The sequence below is a fragment of the Nelumbo lutea genome, chromosome 1 (genome assembly GCF_056320005.1).
Source record: "Nelumbo lutea isolate HS-2025 chromosome 1, American lotus-T2T, whole genome shotgun sequence".
Lineage (NCBI taxonomy): Eukaryota > Viridiplantae > Streptophyta > Magnoliopsida > Proteales > Nelumbonaceae > Nelumbo > Nelumbo lutea.
Window position 1 is genome coordinate 147,158,272 of NC_142684.1, and position 22,040 is coordinate 147,180,311.

Sequence of the window (22,040 nt, forward strand, 5' to 3'; positions counted from 1 at the left end):
AAAAGGTTAGATGCGAACTAAAGAGAACCTTAAAGTAAAAAACCAAGGTGAAAACCTACCAGGAGGGCTCAGACTAGCTCGCACGAGCTTCTCCTCGGCCAAGAAATCTTTCATCTCAAGGCCGAGGTCCCTCCACAAGTTGATAACTACCCTAGTTTCCACATCTAAGCTCACCCCAAGATCCTTGATAGCCACCCTCCAGTGAGTTGGAAAAGACCACCCTTCAGAATTTTGGACATTGAAGGAACCTTGTTCGAGCAGCCGAACAGGATTTTGAACCCAGGCCAAGGAGAGATGTAATAGCTTTGCCTGACGTCCCTGCATAGACAAGCAGAATTTCTCTTGATCGCACAGATCGAGCTAAAGATATCTAGGGACAGAGGTCGGTTATACGTGTGGAATAAGGAGATGGTACCAACTATATTTCGGATGAAGTTTGGGTGTAGTTGGTCGACGGTGATGTTAAAAAACTTTACTACCTCTATGATGAAGGGGTGATGTAGGAAGCGCACCCCGACCGCGAGCTACTCCTCAAAGACCGCAAGCTCATGGTGATCGTGAGCCCAAGGATGTTGACCTAGAGGAAGACTAAAGACTAAGCTATCGGGAAGACAACAGCAAGCTACTAAGTACATTAGCCTATCTGAGGTCAAAGTAGAAGGACCGAAGTCATCTGGATCCTGACCCCGGGAAGAAGACGGGGCCTCCGTTCTAGAGGATGGATCCTCTTCCCGAACCTCAATCTTCCCAAGCCGAGATGGCTCAACTTCGGGCATGGAAGTTCCCTCTAAAGACTGAAGAGGGGAGTCGCCCAGCGACAAGCTGACCTCCTTAGCAGGGGCCGCAGATTGCACCTCGGCACCCTCAACCTCACTAGAGTTACCTAAAAGTCTATCTACACTAGAGCTAGACATGATAAAAAAACAAAGGAACAACAAGCTTAGGAAAATACGAACTAACCAAGAAAAGAGTGACCTTGGAAAACAAAGAAGTAAGAAGCGAGCTGAAGGATTCCGACGCGACCTCAGAACAAAGACTTGTGAATTTTTGGTGAGAAAAATGAGTCACAGGCCCCCCTATTTATAGCCGCTATGTTCGAAAACTAACGGTCGAGATCGAAGCAATCCAACGGCTCCTAGGAAAACAAGTTGTGCGACCCCCAAAGATAAAATCGGTTTAGCACATTTTTTGACGTCCGCGGAGTTTATAGATCCGGGTGGCCGAGCAAGTCCAACCCATGATTCATCTGGTTATCTGCTTGGACCTCAAACCAAATCCACTTGGCTTATCATGAACTCCTCGCACCGGGTCGGGACCCCTGGCTCGGGAGTGGGGGGCAATTGATGTAGGGTGATTTGGCCCGACCTAGTAATAGGAGGACACGTGGACACGACCTAACTAGCAGGATGATAGCTCAGCCCGACACACCAAGTCTGCAACGGATCAAGCTCGAATAACCGAACCACCTCGAGGCAAGTCCACCTTGGAACGAGTTCACCTCGGTGAACGATCGCATCAGGACCACCTCGGTCCCAAGGAACTTTAGCATTCGTACAAGGTCGGATCCAAAGGGCACTAGCTTAGGTAATACTAACCGACCACTACATGGCAACCCCGAAGATCTCGCCACCAAATTCTGTGCCTCACGGGATCACGCCTCGCAATGGCTAACATTATCTCCCCCGTCCGATTCGGACGAAAATGATGAATCTTATCAGTTGGCAGCGTTATCCCCAATTAACATGGAAATGGACCTCATCATAATGAGGATCCTGGAACCACTCCGCGAAACCCGTGAAGGTTCCATCATATAAAGGCTCCACCCCCCCAGGGGAGAAAGGTACGCATAATCTCTACTCTCTAGCCCTCTTGCATTCTAAGCTATTATCAGCTCGCAACCAAGTACTAACTTAAGCATCAAAGCGACCACGCCAGGTAAGCAACCCCGGGTTCTTTGATTCGCTTTTTGCAGAACAACCGAGTCAGTTGTCTACTAGAAGCTAGATCACCTCCAGCTGGGAGCAGTCAGATTGCACTACATCAGTATTTGTTAAAATGAAACTAGAGGGGAGGTTTTTATGATTGTCAAAAACTTCAGGGGAGGTTTTTGTATTTTACCGTTGGGATATGCTATGGGGCGCCCTTTGTGGGAGCGCAAATGTGAATTCTTTCTTAAACTGACGTAATTAATGGACTTCGTATCTCCAGATCATAATAACTCTACCCATGTCTACCCATAACACACTACCCCCATACATCGGGAATATCTCCTCGTGTTAAGGATTAAAGTATCGGTATCGGGCAACCTAGATATGGATATGCTTAGAAACGCATTGATACAAACAAAAAAATATGGAAACGCTTAAATACGCTAACAAAATGCACACAAATTCCATAAATATATTAATAGCATTAAGTTTAAAGTCAAAACAACTATAAATAATATATAAATATATAGGAATTGTATATTTAAACGATATATATATATATATATATATATATATATATGCATATGAAGAAATATATTATAATTAATATAGCAGGACATGTAGATATTATACAATTTTATAAATAATACATCAACCAAGAGTCCAAGGAAAATATTATATAGATTTTTACAAATTAATATATACAAAATGCCAATATTATTTTATTATCTATTAAAGTGTAAGGTATAAAACATATGCAACTATTATATTTGAATTATTATATCATTTTTTTCTATTTCTTTATTTTTATTTTTTAACATTAACAAAAAATTCAACTAAAAAAAATTCTTGAATGTTTGATAAATAATATTTATATTTTTTTAAACAATAAATATGTTATTATAAAATTTATATTTTTGAAAATGCATATCATATGAAAATTCATAGATTTTAATTACTAAAATAATTATTATATTATTAATATGTTATTTTTATAAAATTTTGAAGTTAAAAATTATTTTTTATATAAAATCTAGATTAATGGATATGATAGATTCAATTTATATTATATTCTCAAATACTTTGTAAACTATATTTTTATTTTTGTTAATAATAAATACATTGTTATTTAATGCAAATTAAAATATTAATTAATAATTTATAAAAATTTAAGATATATACCATATGCAAATTATAAAATTTAGGTATTAAAACAATTATACTATTATGAATATTTTATTTGCATAAATTTTTAAAATTAAAATTCATTTTTGATATATATGTGGATTTTATAAATTATTTATTCCATTAATTTATAAAATACAAATTTTAAATATTGTTCTTTTTAATTTATAGTTGAAGTTTTTGAAAATAAATGTACGTTGGTTTTTGTTTGCATGTAACCATTAAGTTTAACAAAAATTATTTTATTACACTTACTAACACAAAATAATAAATGCCTTAATGCCTTTATGGTTAAGGCGTGTTTGGGCATTAGGTACGCATCGACCGACGTGGGTTCAAATTACTTCACTTCCATTTTTTTATTCTGAGACACCGCACCATTAATCGGTGCAGTCCGATACCAATATGATATGCCCCGTATCGGGCGTATAGTATCGCTATTTTAATCCTTGCCTGTGCATAATACTATGGAAGTCGGGTTCAATTAGTGCAAGTAGAGATATTTCATGGGAATAGAGAATATTTCCCTATGAAATAAAGCACGTAAGTATGAACATATTCCCAATGTGCGGAGATATCGTAGGTGTTTGAACAACCTTTACAACCTTGCATTGGGAACATCTCCGTACTTCCGCGTTTTATTTCATTGGGAGATATTCCCAATGCAAGGCTATGAAGGTTGTTGGAATGGACCTTGCCCTGACTGAATCGGGTTTCTCTCTCAAATGTTTGCACTTAAATTCATAACTTTTGCTTTTCTTTAGAACTTGATAATTTTTATAAGGGTCCCCTTCTTTTTTCTAGGAGAATTTAATAATGTTTATAAGGCTATGTTTGGTTTGAAAGAAAAGGAGAATTATATCTCCTTCAAACCAAACACAACCTAAGGATCTTTTTTTTTCGAAGTTGAAATTCATAACTTGCACATCTGACTATAAAATTAGGGTCACCATAAAAGTGGGACATACTTTGTTGGTGGGTTGATTGGAATTCACTTACATACAATGTACATTTGATAAAGGGAAAATTCCCGATAGGTACCCATACTTTAGGGTGAGTGCCAATTTAGTATCCAAACTTTAAAATGCGACAATCTAGTACCCGAAGAGGATGAATAGTGGCAATGAGCAGTTGTTTAGGGCAACGAAAAACATTGAGTCATTAGTCTTTGAAAAACCGGGAAGGGCATTTCTTACACAGTTGTTGTTGATGGTTAATAAAGAAAATTAGATGACACTTAAAAGGCATGTGTCTTTTGCCATAATACTTAATAGATGATTAACGGTAGATACTAAATTGTCGTATTTTGAAAGTTTGAGTATTAGATTGTCGTGTTTTAAAGTTCGGATATTAAATTGGCACTCAGCCTAAAGTACAGGGTACCAATTGGGAATTTTTCCTATGATAAATTATTTATATACACTGAAATTAAAAAAAACAACTTATATATGTCTTGTTGAGTGGCTGCAGATAAAAAGACCTATACAATCATACCGTTTCAAAGCCGTTAACTGGCTCATTTCAAAGGTTTTTATAATATCATATTTTCCCTTGAATGTTCAAAACATTGTGTAAGAAACATCGTCATTGCGTGAAACTTAATTTCTATAATGATTGTTTCCATATGATCATCATTGATTCCACTCTCTAGATTAAGCCACTCCCACTAGTTCCAAACCTCCTCCGTTATCACCTCCACAGGTTCTATGAAACACTACACCTTGCTATTGATAGATCATCTTTGTTGATTTGGCCCTCTAGTGACATTGCGACACGTGGTACCACAGAACTGTTAAATGACATCATAGTACCATGTAAGCAGACTTCAGGAGCATTTTGGACACCTCACACCCATCTAGACCTTCTTGGCCCCACCTCGGTAGGTTGACTTGCAAACAACTTGAAAGGTATCAAATCGGCATAAGAGGCAACATGCCTATGCCAACCTTGTTTCCTCTTACGCCGACTTGACCAAGGCTCAATTAGCAACCTATACAATGTGATGAGAGACCTCCTTCTTAAGCGGGTTATCGTCCCTGACTCCCCTGGGATCACAACACCACATCGATGTAGCTGACCCCGTCCCACCCACTTCGGAGGCAACCGAATAAGCATTATTGGTTTACACGGAGTCCATCTTCGGGTGTGAAACCACCTCTGAACCAGACAAGCTGGTGATCTTGGACACGCTTCATGAAACTCACAATAATCTGCCTATATAAAGGCGTCCCCTTCCTCAGAAAATGTACATGCGATTTAGTTCTCGCAACTCTCAAGTCCTCTTGCATTTTAGCTCTCCAAAACACTCTTCGCTAACTTAAACATTGGAGTGCCCACTCCAGGTAAAGTAACCTAGACACTTTGGTACTATTTTCTTGCAGCTCGCCAAGACAACTGCTTTTTAAACAAGACAAGAGATGTTAGCACATAGTAGCATGGGTGTCAAGACTTGAGTTTGAATCTTCATAACAATGGTTTTTAAACAAGACAATGCGTGCGTATCAACGTGTATTGGAACGTATCAATCTCGGCTGATACGGTGCGATACACACCAATACTATTCTGTATCTTGTCGATATGCCCTATATCGAGCGTGTCATGTCGATATTTTAATCCTTGGTTTTAACTCCTCTCCATGACAAGGCTTTGGGTTTGCTTTGAGGTATGGTGATTTTCTCACCACTCAAAGAAAGACAAGAGATGTGTGCGTATCAACGTGTATCAGAATGTATCAGTCTCGACTGATACGATACGATATACACCAATATTGATATATATCTTGTCGATATATATCATGTCACTATTTTAATCCTTGGTTTTAACTCCTCTCCGGGACAAGGCTTTGGGTTTGCCTTGAGCTATGGTGATTTTCTCACCACTCAGAGAGGAAGAAGGTAGGGATAAAGTACGATTTAAGGGTAAAGGTAGATGCCAATCATTATTTTACTCAATCGTTATATAGATGGACCTGAAGATCATAACAAATGATTCACGATGCAATCATTGCAATGATTGCTATCATAACAAATTTCCTAATGGTGATGTGAAGAGAGAATCTCGTTGAGTTGAGCTGTCAGTTGGCAACCCTGGCATAATAGCTCCATGCATTCAAATTGTGCGGCATTGAAGCTCGATAAAATAAAAGTTGGGATAAGTAGATTGCACCTCAAATTTGGTTAGATTTTTCCAGATTCCCTCAAAATGAGGTCTAAGGGGGATGATTGGAAATTTCACTAGTCATCAACAAGGGATGATGATTGATGATCTCTTTCTCTCATATGTTGGCACTAAAATTCATAACTTAGCATTTTTATCGAGGAGAAGTTAACAATTTTTATAAGAGATAATTACTTTAATATATATATACCGTGTTGAGAAACTATTGCATCAAACTTGATTTCTCTTATAATATATTAGCAGGACCCATGTGATGCATGAGTTTTGTTAAGCGAAAGATAAACAACATAAATATATAAGAGTATATAATTGTTTTAATCAATGGGATCAAATTCGACCTGAATTGGTTACTTTTCTAGTATTTCTAATCGGCTTTGGTTCAAAAATTTTCCCATTCGACTAAGTTAGGTCAGTTTTAGTTTGGTTATTTGTAAATTGACCAAAATTGAATTGACTTGACCATATATATATATATATATATTTTATATTTTAAATATATTTTTTAATACAAGAAAGTGGGAAAATTCCCATATTTCTTAACCTAAAATATTTTATATCATAAATTTAATTTTAATAATTTATTTTTTAAAAATACAATTTTAATTTATTTAATTTAAATTTAATTTTTAACATTAAATCTTTTGAACAAAAAAACCAAACCAAAAATAGACCCAAACCAATACAACCCAAGTTGGTGGATTTTCACAAATGGTTAGTCGGTTTTCGAGTGACAAACTCCCAACCTAACCAAGTCGATTTGATTGGCGAAATATCCTGTAACTAAATTAAACCAATCCTTGAACACTCCTAATTTCAGCTAAATTAATAGTCTAACCTCTAATAAATAACAATAGTTTAATACCCAATAATTATTGAACATTTATACCAAAAATACACAATTATTGAAAATAAATTTATAATGAAAATACAATAGATATCTAATAAAATATACAATAATTACAAAAATACAATAAATACTGAAAATATATTAAATTAATCAATAATTAGTCTCAAATAATACTTTAATCTCTAATAAATATTAATCAATAAATTATTAAATTATAAGAAATACATAATTACTAAAAATAAATTTTAAACAAAAATACAATAAATTAATTTCAAAAGTTAAATTTTAGTTGTTTAATCTTCAATAATTATTGATTATTTTCTATTAACTTACAAAACAAAAATAGATTTATAAATAACTATTGAAAACATATTTATCAAAAAATACAATAAATAATTCATAAAAATATAATAAATATTAACTTTAGTATATATATATATATATATATATATATATATATATATATAAGTATATAATGAATATACAATATTGTTGTGAAATTATTACTAATAAATATTAATTTTCTGAAAGTTATTTTCTACAATTATTAATTGCTATAAGTGAAATTAGTTATTTACAATATTATTTAGTTATTTAAAAAATATTGTTATTTATATTTTTAAAATATTAATTATTTATTGAATTTAGTAACCCATAAAATTATACTTAGTAGTATTATTACATAATTCTTTATTAAAAATATAAAATTATTATTAATAGGAAAATTATGAAATATTTTATAATTATTTTTCTACATTTAAGAAATTTTTTAAATTTATTACATAATGTAGATATTTTAACTATTTAAAATTTCGTCATGTGAAATATTTAACCATAAATATTTAAATAATACATAAAATATCTAAAATTTCTAATTATTTGAATTTTATTTGTTTTAATGTTATTACATAATATCAAATATTTTTTTTGTATAACTATTTAGCTATTTTTTATGTTTAGTTATTTTAGATATTTAGTTTTTGAAATATTTAAATAATGTTTTATTTTTGAATGTCAAATTTTTATTTTTCTAATAACATTTAAATTGAATAATTCATTATAATTTATATTATTACTACATAATTTCATGATGTATTTTGTAAAAATATAGAGCTATTATTAATATGAATATTATAAAATCTATTTATGATTTTTTTTTGTATTTTGAATAAATATTTTAAAGTTAGTATATAATTTCATTATAATATTTAAATAATTCTGAAAATTTTCAATTGAAACCTTCTTTAGATAGATGTAGATAAAACCTTCAGTTGCTCTATCTCTTCGTACTATAGAAGGCTATATTTAGCACAATAGACTAGGACATTCCTCGTCTCACCAACTGTCAATCATCTCTAATGGCAACTTAGCTTCACCAAATAAAGCTTGCGATGTATGTGAAAAGGCCAAACCCACCTTGGGGTGCTTACCATTTGATCTCATACATTGATCTCATACTGCAGCCGTTGTACATGGGTGTTCCTTGTGAAAAATAAGTCCAGTACATACAATTTCTTGATTTCATTTTGTGACAGTAAAAACTCAATTTCACACCATTGTTCGGGTTGTGCATTCTGATAATGGTAAAGAATTTCTCTTAGGCCCAATACAGTAATACTTTATGGACAACGGCATTGTCCATCAAGCATCATGTGTAGACTCTCTTCATCAAAATGGTGTTGTTGAGAGAAAACACTGTCACTTACTGGAAGTTGCATGGGCTTTGCTTTTTCAAGCTTCACTCCCTTTAGTATTTTGGGGAGAATGTGTTCTCACTGTAGCCTACACTATCAATTACTTTCCTACAATGCCATTACAAGGTAAATCTGTTTATGAGTTGTTGTTTGGCAAAACTCCTTCTTACACCCATTTACGGACATTTCGATGTTTGTGCTATGCTATTGGCCATCCTTTGGTCAAAAAGGGAGACAAAGTTTATAGGCTATCCTTTCGATGTTTGTGCCAAAGGCTTCTAAATGTAATTTTATAGGCTATCCTTTTGGTAAAATAGGGATACAAAATTTACAACCTTGATTCCCATCGAATTTTTACTTCTCGAGATGTTTCTTCTTATGAAACAACCATTCCCTTTACTACCGCCATATCACAACCTTCACCTGTTCCACCTCACAAATATGTGATCATCCCTTTTGAAAGAATGGTAAGATCCATCATATGGACGCCCAAAGGGTTGTGGAGTGGGTGGGTGAATTTCAAAAATTTCTTGCCATTCTTCCATGAGTGGATAGGGTTAAGACTCAATTCTTTTGGTTTGACCTAACCTCAGATCCACCCCTTTAAGTGACTGATCAAATCAACCCACTTCGAAATAGGCTTTAGGCCCAATATGTATTAAGTGCTCAATAGGCTTCCAAACTGCTGCCTAGTTGGGCTTCTTTGTATGACGTGGGACCTAAGCATTGATCTACACATCAGCCACATGGGTTCAGCCTAGCCTTTGTTACAAGGCCTAGCCGAATTCACTAGAAAGCCCAATGAACCACTTGAGCCCATCACATGGACTCTATGGGCCCAACACTTACACTAAGTGGTCCCTGGGCCAAGCCATTTTATGAAAACCTTGGGACTGTGGGCAGATGCAAGATTATCCCATCAGGTATAACCTTAAATAGCCTTACACTTAACCTCTCAGCCCATAATGATCAAACACTGCCCAACAAGAGAGGACCTCTCCCTCGGCTGCAAGGAACAATGCTGCACTCTCTGCTCACATGGATCCCAGGAATTAAAACCATTTGCAAATAATTTGAAACCATATATATGTATATATCTTATATATAAATTTTGCAAAACAAAATTCCAACGATTGAAATCAACTACTAGCTAGGGATTCGATCTGAATTGATCGATCATAGTTTTTAGACTATCTAAAAATCAATTGCACCCTCTGCAAGGAACAATGTTGCACTCTCTTTGTACATAGTTTTTAGACTATCCAATATGTTTTTAGTGAGTTTGATCTGATCGAATTGCCTATGTATCGGATTATCTAAAGAGGCTATGATATAGCAGCGGGCTAGGAAGTTTTTCTCCTCCCATTCTTGGTAGTCCCTCCTGTGGGCTTCTGAAGCCCTGTCTCTTGGACGTTCCGGTGCAGGATTCTTTGCCACTAAATCCAACTTTTCTGAAGTCAGGACCAGCATAAGGTTTTTGTATCAGTCAACATAGTTCAGGCCCTTAAGCTTATTATCGTCGAGAAGCTTTGCAAATTGATTGTTTGCCATTTTCTGGTAAAACAACAAAATGTTAGTCCAACCTTAATTTGATTCATGTTACCTACATAGATATGGATTTTAATCTATGTTCCATTTCCATTTATTCATCTCTAAGATTTCCCTCATATCTTAGTGATGGAGATGGCGAAATGTCTCTGGAAATGTTGGAAATCACATAGGGTGCATGGAGCCAACTGTTTCAGTTGCATAACCCCACTACCTTTTTGTAAAGGATCACATCCACTCATCGTATGAGTTTTCCCTTTGGCCTCTGTCAGACATGGTTCATAGCCATTTTAGGGTAAACATTTCTGTCCAATGAGTGCTCACCCATCATATTCAGGTTATGCCAAAGTACCGTGAGAGAGTTCCCATTTTGTAGTGAAGCCCCTCCCACATCGGTCTATGATGCCCCTATCATCTTATGAAACACTCTAACAAATCCAACAGCAAATGGATAGCCCAATTTTATGGTGTGTTTCCTCATTACTGAAGGACCCATCATCGTGCTAATGACGGAAGGCCTTTAGAGAGTTCATCACATGAATCTCCCTATCACAGGCACTCATATTGCTGGAGGGAACAAAAATTATGCCCTAGTTAATTTAGGTCAAACCAAAGTGGCCCAATTCAGCTAGGGTTTCCGCACGTGACCCCTTTCAGGGTTGTGGGGCCCACTACAAAGGGAGGGGTCATCCAATGACCGCAAGGGACACCATGGAAATGATATGCATTCAGCCATGGTGTGCGCAAGAGCCACTATCGTATCATCACAGGCCAAGTGCTTATGGCCCATGGTCGCAGCACATCAAACATCCATACATCACATGAAATGGAAGAATTGATCCAATTAATCAATTGTTGTAAAGCCCATTAAAAGTCCATAATATTAACAACTAATATTATCTAGGTATATGGGCTGAATAGTAGTTAGCAGTTCGGCCCATATAACTTTCACACAAAAGTTGGCTTTTGCAGTTTTAACTCTTTAAAACTGGGCTTTACAAGTTGGGACGAATTGACTTTTACAATTGAACATTTGTTTCAGACCTAAAAGTGGGAGAAATCATGACTGAAAACAGTCTCCTTCGAACCCTAGATTCGGTCCAATCTGGTCCAAAACGGTTTGAAACTTATTTTCAATTCAAGAAAGATTTGAAATTAATAATTCTGATTATAGACATTCAGAAATCAGACATGAGACTGTTCGTACCAAATCCACCTGCAAAATAGAGGTTAGAACGCAGGGTTGCTGTTTCATAAACTGCAAAACGCAGATTGCGATAGCGATATCTGCGAACCTCCAGCACCGCCGCCAACTTCAATCAAGAAATAAAAAAATAAAAAAAAAAACAGAAAACCTAATTTCTATTAATTAATTACAACTTGATTGAATCCTATACATTCGGTCTAGAAAAATAAAAAAAAATATTTACAAACCGAATGAATAGAAACTGCTAAAAGAATGCGCAAACATTCTGCGCTGAATCTGTATCTCGATCTCCAGGTATGAACAGCCCAGGAAATCAAGAAATAAATAAAGAACAATTCAAAATTAATTTCAGATCAATCATCCCACATCTAGAAACAATTTTCTAGAAAGAAAAATAGTCTGCACAAATCTAGGTAGAACACCTTCTGCCCATTTGCGCAGGTTCAGATCTTATTCTATTTGATTCAAGATTCGAACATGTGGCTCTGATACCATAGAAAGAATGGTAAGATCCATCATATGGACACCAAAATGGTAAGATCCATCATATGGACATCAAAAAATTCTTGCCATTCTTCCAACTGGGAATTGTATTCCCTGAATTTTCCAGGATTTATCTTGAATCAAAACCGAACTAGTTCTGAACCAAAAGAGAAGGGAAGGGATATACCTGACCCGGAGAAGCAGTATCTCCCAACATCGGTGTTCATGCCCAAAGAAAATCCCAAGAACTGCTCCCACTGAAGATGACATAGTGATGATGGAACAAAATCAGTAGTGTTCGTCCGTCATAGAGAACTCGAACTGGCAATAGATGGCAGCGGCTACTGGAGGAAAAGGAGTCTTCTTAGGGTTTCTCCCCTCTTTTATTAGTGATTAAGAAACCTCCCAATCTCGTTAGGAGTTATCCTAATCCAAATCTATATTTGGATAAGGAGTCTTCTTAATCCTATCTATAGATTAGATCAGCCCACTCCTGATCTTATCAGGAGGTTACCAGATTCAAATCCTAATTTGAATTTGGTCTCCATGAGTGGATAGGGTTAACATCCAATCCTTTTGGCTTGACCTAATCTCAGATCCACCCCTTTAAGTGACTGATCAAATCAGCCCGGTTCGAAATGGGCTTTAGGCCCAATATGTATTAAGTGCTCAATAGGCTTCCAAACTGCTGCCCAGTTGGGCTTCTTTGTATAGCGTGGACCCAAGCATTAATCTACACATCAACCACATGGGTTCAACCCAGCCTTTGTTACAAGGCCTAGCCGAATTCACTTGAAATCCTAGTGAACCCCTTGTGCCCATCACATGGACTCTATGGGCCTAACACTTACACTAAGTGGTCCCTAGGCCAAGCCATCTTATGAAAACCCAAGGACTGTGGGTAGATGCAAGATTAGCCCATCAGGTGTAACTTTTTAGGCCAAGCCATCTTAGTATAGTATCATAATCGAGTCTAGGGTCATGTGTAACTTTTCAATTTTGCCCATCAATCTCCAAGGTTCAGGGCAAAATTGGAAATCTGGTCCGGTTCAAAGATTCAAGTAATCCTACACTACATGTACCTTGGGTCTCACCCTGGCGGCTAAGACAAGTCACCCCAACTTTTGGTAGCACACTAGTGTCAGCCTTGGTAGGATAAATCTCCCTAGACTTATTCAACGGCTGTGAACATTCTAAACTAATACGAGTCTCATTAAGTGTCTAGTTTAAGGGTCTTACACAGAAACATACCACACAATATGAATCAAACATGCACTTTATTCATTTACACTAAATGTCAAAAGTACATCAAAACTGATTAGAGCTAAGGGCATACAAAACTGTCTAACACCTTCACCCCAGTTTAATGACCTATGTATTAGCCTTTCACCCCCTACAATACCTATTGACATTAACAACACAAGATTCATGGATAATGAAGCCGAACCCATCGTCAGCAGTTCCCATGATAACCTGCCCATTGTTAATGATGCACCAGTAGCATCCAATTCTGATTTAGATAGATTACTCACAAACCCAATGCCACATCCTCAACGTACTAGGCACATTCCATCTCACCTTTGTGACTATGATTACAGTTTACTCATCTCCCTCTCCAACACCATTTCTACAGCCCCCTTACCAGCTGAACCCACCACTTTCTCCTAGGTTGCACGTGACCCCAATTGGTGTAAGGCCATGGAAATTAAGATTGTTGCATTGGAGTGTAACCAAACATGGTTAATTATGGACCTACAACCTGGAAAGAAACCAATGGGATCCAAATGGGTGTATAAATTGAAACTCTGTGCCAATGGATCCATTGAGCGCTATAAGGTGCGACTAGTGGCTAAAGGTTATACACAGATTGAGGGCTATGATTATCATGATACATATGCTCCTTTGGCCAAACTCGTAATTCTACGGTGCCTTCTCACCCTTGCTACTATAAGAGGATGGGAACTACATTAGTTGGATGTGACTAACTTCTTCTTACATGGCTACTTGTTCGATAAAGTATATATAACCATTCCTCTAGGTTTTCATAAACATGCTAAAAACAAAGTTTGTAAGCTGTAGAAATCTTTATATGGGTTCAAAAAAGCCTCTCATTGCTAGTTAAAAAAAAATTCCACTGCCCCTAAGGAACTATGGTTTTACCCAATCAATTGCGGATTACTCATTGTTTACCTCCAACCTTTTGGATCTATTTGTGGTTGTCCTGGTGTATGTTGATGATCTAGTTATCACCGGGAATGATGCTACCCGCATTGATGATCTTAAGACATATCTTCATGGTTGTTTTCATCTCAAAGATCTTGGGCCCCTCCACTACTTTCTTGGGCTTGATGTCACATTGTATAATTCTGGAATTTTTGTGTGTCAAAATAAGTATGCCATGGACATCATCACTGAAATAGGTATGACTGATCCAGACCAATATCGATGGCTCATTGGCCGCCTTATCTACCTCACCATCACTAGGCCCGAATTGACTTTTCCAGTTCACATGTTGTCACAATTTATGCATGATCCTCATAAAGAGCACATGCAAGTTGCTCTTCGCATTGTACGTTACATCAAAGCAGCCACTACAAGAAAAATCGTCAAAGATCTAAGGCGGCGGTCATGCATCCGCCCCCTAAAAAGCTGTCGCCTTAGATCAGGACAGCCGGCTTAGGTTAAAATGATTGCCACCTTTGATGGCTGGTCGAGGGCGGTTCAAATTGCTCTAAAGCGGCAATCTATCGAAGCTACCGGGTTAGTGTTAATAAGGCAATGGTTTTGGCCACCGGCTTAGATTTCCTTAGACCGCCACCTTAGGCCAGTTAAAATGTTCCTTCCAATTTAAGGTGGCAATCCTAACTGCCGGCTTAGATCTCCTATGACTGCCGCCTAAGGCCAGTTAAAATATTTCTTTCATTTTTTTTGTGGCAGTTCGGACCGCCGGCATAGGTCTCCTTTGACCGCTGCCTTTTTTTATTTTTTATTATTTATGTCAATTTGATTTCAACATTTTTTTGGTACTTGTTTAATACAAATCTCATGGTAGATAATACATAAAATTTAATTTAAACAAAAAATGGAAATAAAAATAAAAACTTTTAATTAAATTGTTACTTATTATAATATCTAAAACAAATTACTTAAACACAATATACAATTGACATATAAAAAAAGTACAGGACATTTAAAATTTGTGCATATGACCCCATGAAGTCCCAAACAGCACTTGATATCCCTGTCTTTCACACCTAATGTATTACCCTTCCATGCTGCACTTAACCATGTATCTTTTACACTATTGAAAAGGTGATCGGCATGGTCAAATTGGCCTCCTTGTCGCTTCAGATTCTCTGTACTGAATGGTGGAAGGCGTAAAAGATAAAATAGTACAATTCCTGCACTAGAATAATGTGTACCATAGTGAAACTTCGGAATATCTAGGTCATCCCAACTCTCATATCTGATATAACAAGAGAAGACAAAAAATAAAATAAAATAAGAACATCAGGTGGTTGCATAGATCTCTTTGAATGGAAGATGATATTAGCACCATGCTAGTGAAGCAAGGATGATCAACTTATTTAACCATATATAAAATTTGGTCGCAGATGACAAATAAAAAATAAAATCACATAAAAATAAAAAAATGGTAACATGATAGATATATGTTATAGCAACCTTTTCTCAAATTCTTCTTCTCCCTCTATTGTTTGGCATCCCATTGGCTTGTCAAGCTTACAGAATGTGTTGGGGTCATCCAAGTTCAGAGTTTTACTCCCTCATAGTCTACAAGAATCCATGGGAACACTGGATACTGAGTAAGGTCACTATATCCACGTCCTGCTAGAGTGTTAAGATTGAGGTATTGGAAATTTCTATTCTTGCCATTCTACCACCTCTTTGAGAAGAAATTGGCCATAATCTTGAAAAGACGACTTCCTTCATTCCCTTCTTGTTTTAGTGTTCCTGAAATAGTTGTGTATAACCTATTGCATGAATGGATATTATGAATTTGTTATGATCTTGAGTTCCACAATCAAAAGGGTTTGCTAGAAACAAGTCAAAGAAAGAAGACAATGAACACCCAGATAAATCAGAATGATTTCAAGTCACAGACTTAGAAAGACAAGCTGCATGTATTACAATCAGTCTGCCATACGCTACTCTATTGAGCATATGTATTGTTTAACATATTTCCCAGAGAAGATGTTGTGTAATGGATAAACTAATATAGATAATCCTGATGCAGTAAAAGCCAAGGCGATGAGTTGATGACCTATGCTATTGGCTCAAGGATTACAAATTGCAAAAAGATACCCATCTAAATTACACCCCAAGCTCCCTTGATAAGCTCACAATTTCTCTTAGTGGTTGTTTGAATGTGTGTTTATCTTTATTCAATAACAAATCATGAAAAGATACAATCAATTATATCAAAAAATGCTCATGGAGGACTGACCCACATACTAAAATTCTAAAACACTGAAATTACCAAATTTGTTGCAAGAGATCAACAAACATTTCCAAGAAGTATGAAAAGAGGGGAAAATAAAAAGAAATGAAGAACATTACCATATGTGTCCATTGCTGATTATACCTTGTTCAGTAAAACTGAAATTTTGTTATAGCAGTGAAGCAAAACTCTTTAAAGAAATGGAACTTTCTTCCTCAAATAATGTGTTGCATCACAAGAAGAGTCATCTTTATTTCATTAGAATCTCACTTGTACAGTGCTGCCATCATCACTACAAGCCATCACTACCTACAAGCAAAGTACAGAAACATCATAGTAGTTTTATTACTATTAGTGCAAATGAAGCCTCAAATGAACAAAATCATGGCACAAGATAAATAATACACCACATAATACTTGGCATGGAATGAATAGGAGGATGTTAGCAAATGGGTAGTGTTTGATGCTACCTAGGCATGGCTTTGTCATACTTTGCCTATATTTGTCCATTGGATGTGTCCCCAATAGATTGAACTTCTCAATCCATGCCGGAAGGATAAGAAACTACTTGTTCTGCATATTGATTATACTCTGTTTGATCATTGGTCAACAGAAGAGAATCCACTTGAGCTTATGTGGCCTAGTAAGTGGTTGTTTGGTGGCAATAGTTAGCTTCTTTTCTTTTGTTCGTTCCCCTAATAATTATTTATGATGTGTGTCATTGTGTGCAGATCATCACAAATTGGATGCTAGCACTTGTTTGGACTGTACCTAAAAAGTCTTTCAATTTTGTCCTTGGTCATGAAAATCCATAACAGAGTGCATCTCACATTAACAATCGTCCATGGAAGGCCACATGGGTTCAATGAAGCACACTCAACATTTACAAAGAAATCTAGGCTTGTAAATTAGCACCCTTTGGTTTCAGCCTTTATTTTCAAGTCCAACTTCACAGCAGTGTCAAAGAAATTAACTGCTTTTGCAAAATCCTCTTCAACAAATCCCTTTGATGTGAGGGCTAGGGTTCCTAAATCACCATAGATGGAGGCTCATCAAAATGAATTATGCATGGATCAAGAAAGTTCAATTCTATTAACAAAGGGCACTTTATCCATCCTGATGCTGCCAAGAACCATGACAGACACATCCCCAGGAACAGTGTTCTTGTTGGCTACAATATGCACTAATTCTAGTACATTTTCAACTCTAGAGACATCAATACCTTGTAGAACAGAAGTCCTGTAGTGCTCATGCATTCTCATTTTATGCTAAAAATAATATAATTTCTATTATAGATATTGAACTAAATGCATATCTTGTATTTTATTGAAACTATAAAATGACCAGACATCAAGATTCTATAGTAGAAGAATTTACCCAAAGTTCACTAGTTAATCAAGTGCCAATCATAATGTTGCTTGAAGAAGAAAAAGTAAAATCTAAAGAACTTAAATCATAAAAAGATAAAAGGAAGAATGAAAATTGCCTGCTTACCTTGTTTTTGAGATTCACCAAAACCAAATGGTTTTCAGTTCCACCAGAGACAAGCTCATAGCCCTTCTCTACCAAGCTATGCAAAATTTGTGCACTAAAGAAGTTCACTAAACCTATTATATAATAATCGAACACCAAGTAGCACTTAGAATATGTCAAATCAAAACAAAAGAATAACCAAAATGGATCACCATAGAGGCAGGAATATATATCTTATGCAAATGATGGAAAATTCTTGTCAGCTATACCTTCGCAAATTTTGAGCAATTTCTAAGAACTTGTTCTTGATAGGTTTTGTACTCTAGAATTGTGGCCTACATCCATTTAAATGATTGTGGTAGATGAATCTACAAAAATGACTAACTAAAGCGACACATATAGGTATATAAGAAAACTTTAATCTAATTTATTCTTAAATCATAAATTATGTGAAAGGATTTGCATAATGATGTCTCGCAATATTGTCAATCTTGTTCCAAATATATGATTAACTTTTATTATTATCCTAATCTCTTAATGACTCCCTTTCAGAACAAGTAAGAAGGAAAGAATAACACTAACCTATATTGATTAGGAATGGCTACAGAAATAACCTACTTAACATAAACACACTCCAATGGACTAAGGTGATCCTATAGCCTATTGACAACCAATTTTTCCAGGCTGTCATCGAGCTATAAGTTCAAAAGGCTGAAGAGACCTCCAAACAAGACCTAAACATATCATATTTCAAATTTAGCTAAAAATTGAACTGTGACTTGGTCTATTGCGAGAACAACGTCTTTGATTAACATGATCTGGTTTGACTTATCAGGAGGAATGCATAGAAAATGAACTCGGTTGTAATTTAGATATTTAAAACAGGAAAATAGAACATTAAAGAATAAAACAAGAAAAGTGAATCTTTATTAACCGTACACTTCCAAATAGGCCAAAAATCATTTATTAATACAAAACCAACTTTAATTAAACTACTAACCCAGCAATTGTGTGATTGTGTGGACCACCTTGAAGCCCTTAGAAGACAACCTGGTTGATTTTGTCTTCATAATCATATAAGACCTTCAGGATTGAAAGGAAAATATTATTTTATGTTGCAGATTGAGATTCATTAAAGAAACAAAAGATGTTGTAAAAGTTGGCAAAATATTTCTAAGTCAATTCCAACAAAGAAAAACATAGCTAATTAAAGTGAAAACTAAAAAAGTGGCTTCTTTATAAAATTCAACTCATGTAGTTAAAGTAGTGCCTCTATTTTGACAAATAAGTGCTAAATTGCTAAGAGTTCAATTTGGTATCAACAATTCAACACAAATCTAACTGGTTACCACATGCCAAGTGGTACTAGAATTGAGAAAACTAACCTGGCAAAAGCAATGTCTTTATTCTTAGCAAAGAGTATGTTACTAATTGACTTTGGAACACCAAGAAACAACAGACAAATGTTCATGATTGCTTTGATGTGTTTAGCACACCATTACCACCATCACCACCCATAGGAGTCAGTGCTTCAACGTTAATGAAATTAACCATACAAAGTTAATGAAATGAATGCAAAGCTTGAATTTCTAGAGATAGAAGTAGGAGGAACTAAACAAACTTTGTATTTTGAAAAGAGAACCTCCAATCATAAGTAGCCATGTGAAAATTCTTCCCCCTGTATCCAATTCTCGTCAGATTCTCGGTAAGGGTAGCCCAAACAAAGTACCCAGAAGCAAAATAGTCCATCACAGCCAGCCCAATAACAGGACAAACCTAGATGCCTAGTGGGTCTAGCCCTGTCTCACTATCCAGAAGCAAATGCTCCAACCAACACAATGGCATAATTGCAAGAACTCAATTTAGAAATCAGAAATGAGCATCCAAGCAATTGAAATTTGATTTAGAAATGATGGTATACAGAGTACAAATCCAAACCTATTGAAGTTTCTCGATAAAGGATCTACCTTCCTAGAGCTTTAAACCGCCAATAAAAATACCGAGCACCAACAAGATAGGATGCAATGCTTTCAATCCTTCCTACTTGAGCTTTGACCCCGGTGATTCGGGGAGCTTGAAAGCCTGACAGAAAGTGGAATAGTAACAAGAGAAGCCACCATGTAGTGCACAGGTACCTGACCATCCAGAAGCACCATCTATAGGCCTCCATTTGTTAGTTGGCCTCTTGTTCCTCTTCCCTGATTCGGATTGATTAATGGTGTTAACAGCAACAACTGAAGTAACATCCTCAGCATTTTCATTGCTTTTTGAAGTCTCAAGTGATTTGAGACCAAACGTAGAACACTTAACAGACCCTACATAACGGAGCTTACGACAACAAAGAATGGTAGCCAGAGGAATACCATAAGATCAAATGAACTCAAGGTTTAGTAATTAAACAAAGAACAACCCATTAAAGAGAATTGAAAGGAAAAAAGTTACTTGATTGGCTGATTTATAGAAGGGGAACCGGTCCTTTTTGCAATTTATGAAGCCGAAAAGGATCTGAAATGCTTGGCAAATGACCTAGCCAGATGACGATAAAGTGTAGGACAATAATTGTGGCCCATTCACCATGAACATTCTCTCTCCAAAATTCTTCAAATCCAACAAATATTTCCATGAAATTCCATGAACGAAACCAGGGTTTGGTTGCTACTTCTTTAGTCTCTTAGACTCTCTTACCCCCAATAAAAACCATGTTTCCTTAACGTGTGAGTCTTTCGTTCCCCTCTATCCCCTTTCTTCATAGGATCGATGCTGGTATGGGAGCCTTCGATGGAGACAAATCTTTCCATCCCTCACTTGATTGATTCATGACCCCATGGAGCCTACTCAAACGAATAATGCTAGAATGGAAAGTCGTACAATGCTGGTACTCCGTTGATTCCTCGGTCAATCAATTTTGCATTCTCAGTCGATCAACAAGATGGTATGGAGTTTTCCCTTGAATTCGATTGATCTCTGCTTCTCGATGGAATTGTCTACAAAATTTTTCTTCTATGGAACATGGGAGAGCGCGGGAGTCTTGAGAGTTTTTGGTTTCAACTTCTCTCTCTCTCTCTCTCTCTCTCTCTCCGGTTCAGAACAAGAAATTGCCGTGTCAATTTTCAAAGACCGCTGCCTGATTATTATTTTTAGCTATTTTAGTTTTGAAGGTGGCGATCATGGGAGGAATGCCACCTCAAGGAATTTTCTTTTCTTCAATCGCTAATTGCACCCTAGTTTACTATGATTTTGACTAGGCCACATGTCCTCTTACACGATTGCTGCTGGCTTGTGCTATTTTTCTCGTAATGAGCTCAAGGCCAAGGAATCTTCTTTTCTTCATTCGCTAATTGCACCCTTACAGGTTACTATGATTCTAACGGGGCCACATATCCTCTTACGTGATTGTTGCCTCGCTTGGGCTATTTTTCTTGTAATGAGCTCTAGGCCAAGAAATTTTCTTTTCTTCATTCGTTAATTGCACCCTAGGTTACTATGATTCTGACTGGGCCACATATCCTCTTACATGACTGTTGCCTGGCTTGGGCTATTTTTCTTGTAATGATCTCTAGGCCAAGGAATTTTCTTTTCTTCATTCGCTAATTGCACCCTTACAGGTTACTATGATTCTGACTGGGCCACATATCCTCTTACATGACTGTTGCCTGACTTGGGCTATTTTTCTTGTAATGAGCTCTAGGCCAAGGAATTTTCTTTTTTTCATTCGCTAATTGCACCCTAGGTTACTATGATTCGGACTGGGCCACATGTCCTCTTACATGACTGTTGCTTGGCTTGGGCTATTTTTCTTGTAATGAGCTTTAGGCCAAGGAATTTTCTTTTCTTCATTCGCTAATTGCACCCTTACAGGTTACTATGATTCTGACTGGGCCACATATCCACTTACATGATTGTTGCCTGGCTTGGGCTATTTTTCTTGTAATGCACTCTAGGTTACTATGGTTCTGATTGGGCCACATGTCCTCTTACACGACTGTTGCTTGGCTTGGGCTATTTTTCTTGTAATGAGCTCTAGGCCAAGGAATTTTCT